Genomic DNA, 11,547 nt, shown 5'->3' on the forward strand with positions numbered 1-11,547 from the left:
GGACCATCGTTATCCCCTCGTGTCCTTCCGTGTTCCTGGCAGCAGTTAGACACACTCTCGCCTCTCTCCTCCGTGTGTTCAGCAGCAGTTAGACTTGCCAGCGTGCCTCTCATTGACCTCCTGACCCCTAGGGCCTACCGGTTGTCTACTGTCGTTAACCCCCGTTTTCGCGGTCAGTATAGTTCTCTACTGACCTCAGGTTTTTTAGGTCTTGTTTTCAATTAGGAGGTGTTTCTAATGTTTATACATTAAAGGAGTAGATTCTAATGAATAAATCGTTGAACTGTGCCTTTTAATGCCTCTTCATTTTCTGCTTAATGAGGGTAAAAGTCCTGTTCTCAGGGGCGACTGTATCAATCCTCACCTGGTGCTCTTGGTGTGTACGTGAGCCAGGGGAGGCTGGTGGAGGGAGAAATTGGAGGACAGGCTTATTCTGCAATTACAATGAGCCCGTCCTCTGATTTCTACCTCCACCAGCCTCCCTTGAGTGAGCTGCTCTTCTGTCTTAAGTCATGTCCCTCACCTCAGCAGTGTTGCACTGATCTGACCATGTTGGTCAAAATGAAAAACCTACAGTTTGTGTTCATCCACATTCAATGTACATCCACAGTCACTACAGTTGATATGCTAACGCCCTCAGTTGAAAGACTGAACGCTCACTCCAGTAATGAGGCTAAAGCTGTTTTAAGTGGTTTAGATTGGGCAGTGCCACGGGGGGGGAGGGGAGAGGGGGGGGTGGTTGGTAGGTACCACACATTGGGGTTTAGGGAGCTAGCTATAGTGGAAGTGATGGGGCTGTTTTTTCAGAGCTGAAATAAGTCAAACGGTAAGAGAGGCCAATTGTGTCCAATTGGCCCCTGGTCTGAGCATTGATTGCTTTGTCTTATGACGGCTGTTGGATAGATGATTCACTTACTTAAACAAATGTATTGTTGTAAGTCGCTTTGGATAAAGGCGTCTGTGCTAAATGCCATAAATGTAAAATGTAAAATGTCCACGTATCCCCATGGGGCTCAGCGTGGTGCTCGGGTCACACACGCCAGGAGGACGGTGGTGTCAGGGTGGCCGGCGTCTGTGTGTTCAAGCGTACAATGTGAAGAACATTATGCATTACAATGAGGCCGTCCTCCGATGCCTGCCACCAGCCTCCGCTGCTTTCCCTGTTCTCTATGATCCAGACCCGTCTCCAGGTCTTGAGATGTCCCCCGCCTTCAGAGGGGGCGGTGAGGCAGAGGCAGAGGCAGAGGCTGAGGCTGGACGAGAGGACCTATAGAGGGCCCTCCTGCTGGTTCTAATAGCCAGTGGGTAGCTCCCGGGGTCCTTTCAGTCCCTCCAGAACCCCTCAATCCCGCTCAATTACACCACAGGCGTCTTCAGAACTGCCTGGTCAATTACCAAGCCGGCCCCTGCATTTACACACAGAGCGCGACACGCCGCATACACGCTACACCTAATCACAGCTGACAATCGCCTTTGAAGATGAATGATGGGATTCAGATGAGGCGGTGAAGCTGAAGGAGATGGGGGGGGTGGGGGGGGCTGGGGGGGGGACGGGACTATCACTTATCTGTGGTTGGAGGATAGTGTTGACCTTTCACCTCTGATGCCAAACTATGGTCATGATCCATGTAAATGAAGCTGGGCTGACTGATATGGTATGAACATACTGTGTGTGTGTGTGTGTGTGTGTGTGTGTGTGTGTGTGTGTGTGTGTGTGTGTGTGTGTGAGAAAGAGAGAGAGAGCTGTGTCCTTTGTGGTTGTAACCCAGGCCCCTACGATCAGAAAGGAGAACTCTAGCCTTTCCCAGGTTAGGGTGACATCATGAGAATGGTGTGTGTGTGTGTGTGTATATATATATATGTGTGTGTATGCACTCCATCTCATGTTCCCCCTCCAGCCTCCTGACCCGCCTGCCTGCGGCTACACATCTACCTGTCGGTTACCCCGACCCTCCCCGGACCAGCCCCGCAGGTATGAGAGAGAGTTCCGTCGACAACACCACACCTGACCGAGGGAATTAATCATCCTTGACCCCCGCGTCAATTACCCCTCATTACCCAGTCTGCAGCAGCCTCTCCAGGGAGCCCGGGTACAATGGAAGGACATGAAAGTGGACGGTGTGCCTGAAAGAAACCTCTAATGGACACTCCTGTTTCTGTCTGTCTCTCTCCCGAGGAGCCCAGCGGCGGAGCCCTCAGACCCTGTCACTCTCCCAGCGCAGCACAAAGGACACCATTGTTCACAGGTTATTCTGGCCTCTGAGATTTCAGAGTGACGGACGAGTGTTTTGCCGTGGAAGAGAGGAGGGGTGCAGCGGTGCGGGTGATTTGTCGGTGGTTTTTGAGGAAGGAGAAAACAAACCGGACAAGTTTTGTCCGGTTTGTAGATCTGTTCAATCTTTATCGATCCCGAAATGACTCATTTATGATGAATGGTTTATAGAGTGAATGAACAAAAAAAAAAAAACATGATTCTATTTTCTTGAGCCAAGTCATCCTTTTTTCCTTTGTGTAACAGGCTCAACATCCTGCATGACTCGGGCTAGGCGAGAAGCCACATATTTGTCAGGCCGTGGGGGGGATAGGACAGGACAGGAGGGCGTTCAGTCTATTCACAGACAAGGAAGACGAAGACTCTTCATTCTAGTCCAGAACATTGTAGAACATCAGAATGTCTTGTGTCGGTCATTCTATCCCGGTCTGCCTGTCTGTCCGGGTCGAGGAGGGGTCCCAGGTTCACTGACCTCTCCTGCTCCTCAACGTCAGAGCTAACAATGGAGCTGGAACAATGGCCGCAGGGGGTCAATTACCACCAATTAGAATGCCAGGCAGGTACACTCATTATGGGGAACCTGTAACCCAAGCCTTACAGACCCATACGGCTCTCTATTATGTGGGGGCACTTCACCCTTGGAGAGTGGGAGTGTAGCCTCCTGCGTCACCTGCGCACACAATGGTTCCCAGAATCACATTTAAACGTTTCGTCAATGTGATGTCTATTTCGGGATGGGCACTGTAAATGAGCGCAAGCAAACGTGTTATGGTGCAATGCATCTGTTTACTGTTAATTTACCCTCATTATGGTCACTTGTAACCCAAGCCACATACGGTTCCTTATTAAGTGGGGCACTTCACCCTGGGAGAGTCGGAGTGGGTGGGAGTACAGACCACGTTGTCACCTGTGCCCATGGCGGGTCTACAGAGGGTGACAGGGTGTGAGATTGGAGTGCATCATTGCCTCTGCTAGTCTCCTTCTCCTTCGTCCGTGCTTGATGTGACAGAGCTGCGGGAGATAGGAGTGAAAGGTGAATTCACTGTAGGCATCATCACCTTGATGCCTTCACCTCTCTTGACTGAGTCCCAGAAAGGTCCCAGAAACAGTGGCACTCTATGGAGGGTGGTGAGGCTGGGAATAGTGGTGTGTCGCTTCCTCTCCTCGTCTCTTCTACTCATCTCCTCCCCTCATCTCCTTTCCTCGTCTCCTCTCCTTAATCTGCACTTGATGTGAAAGAGCTGTAGGGTGTTCTGGATGGATACTGGAGCAAGTCAAGAGCCTTGTCCTAGACAGAATATCCCCACCTCAAACTACCAGGCCTACCAAAGCAGAATATCCCCACCTCAAACTACCAGGCCTACCAAAGCAGAATATCCCCACCTCAAACTACCAGGCCTACCAAAGCAGAATATCCCCACCTCAAACTACCAGGCCTACCAAAGCAGAATATCCCCCAGCGCCCCTTTTCTGTTTCCGTTCCCCCACCTCTCTGTTCCTTTTAGATGATGAACCAGTGTTGTCTCGTCCAGGACAGTATGACTCAACTCTGTCATCACTTAGAGCAGAATGTCAATATCTCGGTAGGCGATCAATACTGTGGACAGACTGGTTGAAGACGCAAGTGAGCCACTTGTTATGCAGAATAAGCCCTGACCTCTCCAAAAAATGTTCCATGGTATCAGTCAATTATGTCAGTACTTAGAGCATATATCAATATGTTGGTAGGCAATCAATATTGCCGTATTTATAAAGATTAGTGTTACCTAGTCTGCGTGTAGTAATGCTCCGGCAGTGGAGGGGTTAACAACAGTCCCGAGGGGTCTACTGAGGAAGCTAATGGGCCTGGAGAAGACGATGAGGTCATTCTCTCGCTGCAGAGTGAGTGTGGGAGATTTACGGGCCAGGACACACCACAGATTGGTTTAGAGTATTACTGTACATGATCCTACATGAGCCTCTGGGAGAAATAGAGGCATGAATAGAGACAGATAGAGGCTCTCGGTGACCGACTCCCAGTGATGGACGTGCTGCAGGGGAGGCTGGCGGAGGTAGGAATCGGAAAGGCCGGGCTCACACGTGTTTGATGCCGTTCCTCATTCCATTCCATGCATTGCAATTTGTCTCCACCAGCCTCCCCTGACATGCTGTCAGCCAGTGACTCCCATTCTTAGGAATGAGGCACGAGGACAGTGTAAGGATGTGTCACTGACGATGACGCCTCCGTGTCTGGCCACATCCACCATGTTACTCACACAAAGCCTACCCAAGTAGACTGGGCTGTGGAAGAGCAACCAGAGAACTCCCTCCTAAAGACCTCTTCACCCCCACTACCCTCCTGTACAAGTTTCTCTCCTGTTAATAAAACTTCTTCTGGCATTGTGAATGCCTATGGCCCCTGGTCTGAGCATTGATTACTTATTACTTATGATCTTAAGATGACTGATGGTATAAATGATTCACTGACTTAAACAAATGTATTTGCTGTAAGTCGCTTTGGATAAAGGCGTCTGCTAAATGCCATAAATGTAATGTAAAGAAAATGTAGAACGTATAGAAACGTAGGACATACTCACTGTCAGTGTGTTGTACACAAAGAAAACTAAGTCAATGGGATGTTTGACCCAGTAGGCTGCTTCATTCACTCACTGTATGACGAGTCAACTGCATGGCATCATTTGTTTTACAACTAGGGAACTAGGGACTAGGGAACTAGGGACTAGGGAACTTGTAGATGCTTGATCAATCTGTTCATATTAAAGGTCGTTGACCTCTAATAAATCCACTGGGTGGTTTGCTGATAATCTGAGCATCAAAAGGTCGTTGACTCAGTCAGAGAATCTGACGGTCTGAACATTTTTAAGAACCGGCTAAAGACCCACCCGTTTAGGCAGGATTTGAATGTGTGACGTTGTATGTCGCCCCCCCCCCCACCCCCTGTTCTGTGCTCTCCCTATACTAATGTTCCATGTTTTTATCCATGTTTTTTTTTTTTTTTTTTTTTTTTCCTGTGAAGTGCTCTGGGTAGGTCATAGAAGCGCTATACAAATAAAATGCATTATTATTATTATTGTTATTATTATTATTATTATTGAGGACCATCCGAATGAAGTGAGTTCTGCGGTGCCTGGCTGTCTAATACCTATGGGCCCTGCCTGTGTTCAGGGTTATTCAACACTAGCTCCCTGGTGTCAAAGGCCACTCGTACGTCCCTCTCCACAGGATCTAGAAACAGATGGGACGCCATTATGCCTCAAAGCTGTGTCTTTGTTTGGCCTGAGCGAGTGATGAAATATTGATGGAAAAATAGAAATATTTTGCCTCCTGCTTAATGTTGCCTGTCTGAGGGGGTTAATGAGTGTTTGGGATTCCCCTTCTCCTGTTACAGCGATGTAATGCCTCCCCATCATGTAGCCTACGGCCTACAACGACCACTCTACCATTGACTGGACGTATGTGTTTTCTCCCTATGGGGCTAGCCGGGGTTAATCGATAGCCTTTTACAATGCTAGATTAAGTTACCAAACTGTCTATGGTCTGCTACTGTACTCTGAGATCAGGTTGAGCCTCTACAACGATGAGATGAAGAATTTAAGTCTTGAAAGAAACGGAACAAACATTCCCACCTCACCCTGCCTCCTGTCACATGTCACATTTCATATTTACAGTAATTTGTCATCTCCTCTAAGCTTTCCGGCCGGCCATTCCACTTTCTCTCAGTGCCATGGTAACAGCTCGGGATTTTTTCTTTCAATTATTCAATTTCTCAGGTTCATCTTACCCAGATCAGGCCAAAACAAATCAGTACATGACAGGTCCATCAATGTGCCTCAGGCTAGTCTGAGAGGGGGGCTCTGCCTCCCCCTTCCCGCATCCCCCAGTCTCCCCAGATAGAGCTTGGCAGGAAGTCTTTGACAGACCTCTCCAGGGGGGACCCCCCCAGGTTCGGCAGGGGGCTCTTCCCTCGACCCTCTACCCCCATAACCAGCTGCCCTGTGGTCCACCACTACAATCCCCCCCCCCCCACACACACACACACACAGCCTCCCCCCAGGGCTCCAGTAATGTAGCATGTTTATTCCCCCCCCCCAAAATCAATAGATTTATCTCCCTGCCAGTGACTACTGCTTTCTTCCTCCCTCCCTGGGGTCTGCAGGATTTGTTTGCGGGCTCTCTCATTATCTCCTTCGATTTGTTTCTGTAATAGGTGGTGAACAGATGAGTGGCCTATCGGGTTCAAGGTGCTGATCCTTCTTGGCCCCACCCTCCCCTAGTGTAGGCCCTGGTATAGGGGAAGCTGGTGGAGGTAGAAGTCAAAGGACGGGTTCATTGTAATGCCTGGAATGGAATGAGGAAATCGTATAAAACATGAGTGTGTTAGATATTCCTCATTCCATTCCATGCATTACAATGAGTCCTTCCTCAGCTTTTAATGTTTAATGTTTAATTACCCTGTTTATAATGTTTGTATAGTGTAATGGTTGATGCTGATGTGATATCTGTGATAAAGCAGAAATGCTCTAAAAAATATATATATATATATATATATATATATATTTTTAAATCACTTTGTTGCCATGCAACAATGGTTGCTAGGAATTTGTCTTGGTGCTGCATACAAATATAGAAACGTCCCATAAGTATACAGATACAATAACACAACTGGGGACATTACTGGGCACAGTACTCACAATACACAATAGCGCGGCATGACAAACTTGAAGGTATGTAGGCTGCCAAGGGCCTGGACATACAGTACAGTGCTGGCTGCCAAATTCACACATTCTGGCATTATTCACAGAGGAGCAACTTTTCGACAGTATGTTTTGATGATAGGTCTGGGTTATTTGTTTACCACTAGAGGGCCGGAAGAAGTGGATATCCTATTTCATCTTCACCTGAGGGACTCTTAAACGAGCCAGAACTTAAAATGTGGGACCGACATCTTTCTCAGGCGGTGACAGAATGTGAATGAATTTTGCACTTGATTGATATGGACTTTTCATTGTCCTGAGTGTGAATGATCATGTCCATCTTTAGACGCCCAGCCCTTTACACTTTCTCTATTTGCCACGCACGCGCGCACGCACACACACACACGCACACACACGCACACACACAGTGGGTAAGGAAGCTGGCTATGCAGGATGCATGTGAAATGCAGTCCCCTAAGTCCTCAAAATAGGACCGTAAAAGGTATACATCAACACTGGTTTTAAAATGTTCAGCTGGCACAAAATGTCAGTTGCTTTTGATGAATAAAAAAAGATTCTGACCCTGTTGCTCCTTTTTCCCCCGCAGAACCTTACTGCTGATGTGTATGTTTTCATGTCTTGTCAGTTGGGTTTTGAACAGCTAAGCGTGGTAGGCTCCTGTTCCTTTCAGACGACAGGACTCACTCCCTGCCTGCCTGAGTTATGCTGTGATGACAGGGGAAGATTTAACGTCTAGAGAACAGCAGCAAAACACTCTCTTTGTCAGCTCACGGCGAGAGGAACTCACAAACAAGCCCATTTAGCTATTATTTCCTCTCAGTGGAAGATCGACACACAATAAAGTGAATATTTTCCTCGGAGAGCTGGGGGGCTGGAGGGAGAAAGGAGGAGAGAATAGGACAGGTGGGGAGAGAGGGCAAGAGAGAGGGAGAGCGGGATGGAGAAAGGAGGGGTTACTGTATCCCAGTGGAGAAAGGGAAATAGTGGAAAACATCCGTAATTTTCACCACAGGATCCCGTGTAATTGAGTCATTTAAAATACAGATACGGAGCTGAATCAAAGCAAAGTGGCTGGGGGATGGAGGGATGGAGGGATGGAGGGATGGGGGGAGCTGAGGTAGCTGAAAAGAAAAGTGGGAGAACAAAAACAAGGAGGTAAAAGTGTACATCTATTGGAGAAAGACCCAGTCTGTTTTCTTCTTTTCATCTGTCAATCTTTTCTCTTTCATCGCAGGATGTGACCTGTCAGAGGGGTTTTGGTTTTATCTTTTATCACACTCCTTCCCCAGCCATGATACCACTTCATATCTTTCCCCTGCTCTTCTTTTTTTCACTCATGCGACAAATTGATACTTATGGCAACAGATGCTTTTTTTCCCCCTTTTCCCCTTTTGCCTTGTTTTCATTTTGTTGCCTATTGTTGCCTACAGATCTCCCATAGTTACCCATTGCGGATGCAAAAAGGATCTTTTTCCTTCGCCGGCTTTGAAGTTGCATCACAGAAGCACTTTTTTTTTTAGTCATTGCGTCTCTCCGTAGACAATGGTTTGGATTTGAATGAAAGCTGGATGGAGATGGGGGTGCCTACAGTACCAGGTCTCTGAAGGAAACCACATCTCTGTATGTCCCCTGAGACCTGCCTTTACAATTTCACTATGGGAGAGCTGCTGCAATTATAAAGCCATTACAGTTTCATATGGCCCTCTCTTCTGAAGAAGAGGGAGAGGAGAGGAGAGGAGTGGACAAATGCTTAGTTAGTAAACTGGAGAAGTGTGCTGATGTTTGTTTTTTCACTTTTCACATTTTTTCTTTTTTTTTCAACAAAGGAAGATATTGTTCACAGGGTCTTGTGTTTTGCCAGTGCACGAGTTCAAAGATAGTCTAGATGTTTGGTTTATTTTCTTCTTATTCCTCTCTCTTAACATATGTTTTCCTAAGTGATTCCTAGATTAACCTAACATCTGGATCCATAATGCTTATGTAATCATCAATAATGTAGACCGATTAAAGCAGTTAATAGTACACAGTCTTTCATCTGTTTGAGTGACAGTGGCAATGTTCCTTTTTCACCAACTTTTCACCATCTGTCCCTCTCTGGCCATCTGCGCTCTCTTATCCCCCCATATGCGACTGATATCATAGCTCATGATCCGATTGATGATATTCATTCTCTATTCATTCATGTTCATATTTTAGCAACCGATATAGCCTGTTGATAAAACACATTGATAGCTGTAGGCTACAGGAGGCACATCAACATCGACAACAACACCGGGGACGTGTTGTCGTAATTATGACTTGACTTTTTAAAAAGTACACAGAGTACACATTTCAAAAGGAGCAGTCAGAGAGTTAGGTTTAGGTTCGGAATTTTAACAACTGCATGCATTCACATCTTAGTTATAACTCTGAAATGAAGGAAGCTACTGTAACATGATACATCAATGCGCGTAGGACAAAAATGTTGCATTGCATTTTGCAGCCATTTGGTGACTGATATAAACTGGTCAATTGAATGTGGTTTTATTCCTCCACTGCAGTGGGTCGACATCACACTCCTGAGGCCAGCAGAACTCATCTACATTCAAACAGAGAAAAGTCATGTTTTTGTCATTTGGAGTGTATCCCACAAGCTGGTTATTTTTGAGACACCACACACACACACATACACACACACACACACACACACACACACACACACACACACACACACCACACACACACACACACCGTTGATATATGCACTCAAGTTGGTTCATTTCACGACAGACAACCCAGGAGACGAGAGACCCTCCTCAAGGAGACAATGATGGGGAGGAGAAGCAGCATGACACTTGATCAGCCTCGTATGGTAACAACACTTACCCACTCCTCCACCCCCTCTACTCTCATCTTAGTTCCCACTGTTTGACTGGCAGGAGTCCAGAGGCCCACACCTGCTTTGGCTATCCCTATTCTCCTGAACTGCTGGGGGGGCGGGGGGGGGGGGGGGGGTGGAGAGGAAAGGCGGCTGAATCTTTAATGGTTTTGTGTGAACGCCTGACTTACCCTTTGATGCCAGGATTTTGACCGTGCCTCCTACCCTCCTACCCCTGAGTCTGAATACATTGCTGAGCACATGGTAGCAATAGTAGCGAAATATCATACTTCACTTGCGCTAAATTGGAGATGTTCATTTAGAGGTGTCAGTCTAGCTTGTTATATGGTAATGCCAAACCCCCTCTTTCTTTCCCCACTTAATTTCTTCTCCTCTTTTTTGGAGGTGATAAAATGCCGCAGGCTGACCAGCCGTGGAAATGGATATCTCTGTGTATCTGACATAGGCAGCACACCCAGGGACCGTCAGTCTGTCTGTCTGTCTGTCTGTAGACCAGGGAAATGTCAATCTGCCTGTCTGTCTGTCTGTAGACCAGGGAAATGTCAATCTGCCTGTCTGTCTGTCTGTCTGTAGACCCAGGGAAATGTCAATCTGCCTGTCTGTCTGTCTGTAGACCAGGGAAATGTCAGTCTGCCTGTCTGTCTGTCTGTAGACCAGGGAAATGTCAATCTGCCTGTCTGTCTGTCTGTAGACCAGGGAAATGTCAATCTGCCTGTCTGTCTGTCTGTAGACCCAGGGAATGTCAATCTGCCTGTCTGTCTGAAGACCCAGGGAACATCAATCTGCCTGTCAGTCTATCTGTAGACCCAGGGAACATGAACGTCAATCTGCCTGTCTGTCTGTAGACCCAGGGAACATGAATGTCAATCTGCCTGTCTGTCTGTAGACCCAGGGAACATGAATGTCAATCTGCCTGTCTGTCTGTCGACCGGGGAAACGTCAATCTGCCTGTCTGTCTGTAGACCGGGGAAACGTCAATGTTAGGCCTTGGCCTGCATCTACACCCATACCATTAGGGTTTGGATGCAATTTAAGGGGCAGGAACTGCTTTGCATAAACAGTCTAGAAATCTGCAGTAATTGTACTCCCCTCTCCACTGCTGGCCCTTGCCAGATGTGCAACAATAGATGTTTCCACATGTGCCGCAAGGAGGAAACTCAATATTCCTCAATTTCCATCTCTCTGTAGGACATCTCACTGCAATTACTGGAGTCCAACCACATATATTATAAGCTACTATTGCATCCTATTTACAATAAAACACTCCTTTATTCACAAACATATATCAGCAAAACAGGGATATTTACAGAGGGGAAGGGCAACATAGAAGTCGTAGACAAAGGAAAAAACACTATATTTACAGTGTGGGGTTGACTCTTGTGTTCTGTGTGAATAAAACCAAATCAGTGAAAATCAGTGAACAAAACAATGGTTCACCTTTAAGAACAGTCTCTGTAAAAGGAAGGTAAAAATTCATCAACTTATGTGTGACCAAACACTCCTAAGAATTCCCCCAAAACGTATACATAAACCAATGCGCACAAAAAAAATGTAATTAATGATGAAACATTTCCAATGGATAGGCCTTTTTCTCATTGCATGGACTCATGCACTTTAAATCACACAGCTCCCCTCCGTACTGCTTCCGGAGAAAATGTTCACGCGACCTGTCAAGTATCGCG

At 46.8% G+C, this 11,547-nt stretch overlaps 1 protein-coding gene across 1 annotated transcript in view; it reads left to right on the plus strand.

Moving 5' to 3' along the window:
- The window catches only part of ass1 (argininosuccinate synthase 1), a 26,407-nt gene extending 26,119 nt beyond the window's left edge, over nt 1-288 (plus strand). Inside the window, exon 15 of the mRNA XM_083669814.1 lies at nt 1-288. This exon is cut by the window's left edge and continues 67 nt beyond it. The gene's annotated coding sequence lies outside the window, so the exon portion shown is untranslated.
- Nucleotides 289-11,547: the final 11,259 nt, after the last annotated feature.

The sequence above is a fragment of the Argentina silus genome (genome assembly GCF_951799395.1).
Source record: "Argentina silus genome assembly, chromosome: 5".
NCBI classification, from domain to species: Eukaryota; Metazoa; Chordata; class Actinopteri; order Argentiniformes; family Argentinidae; genus Argentina; species Argentina silus.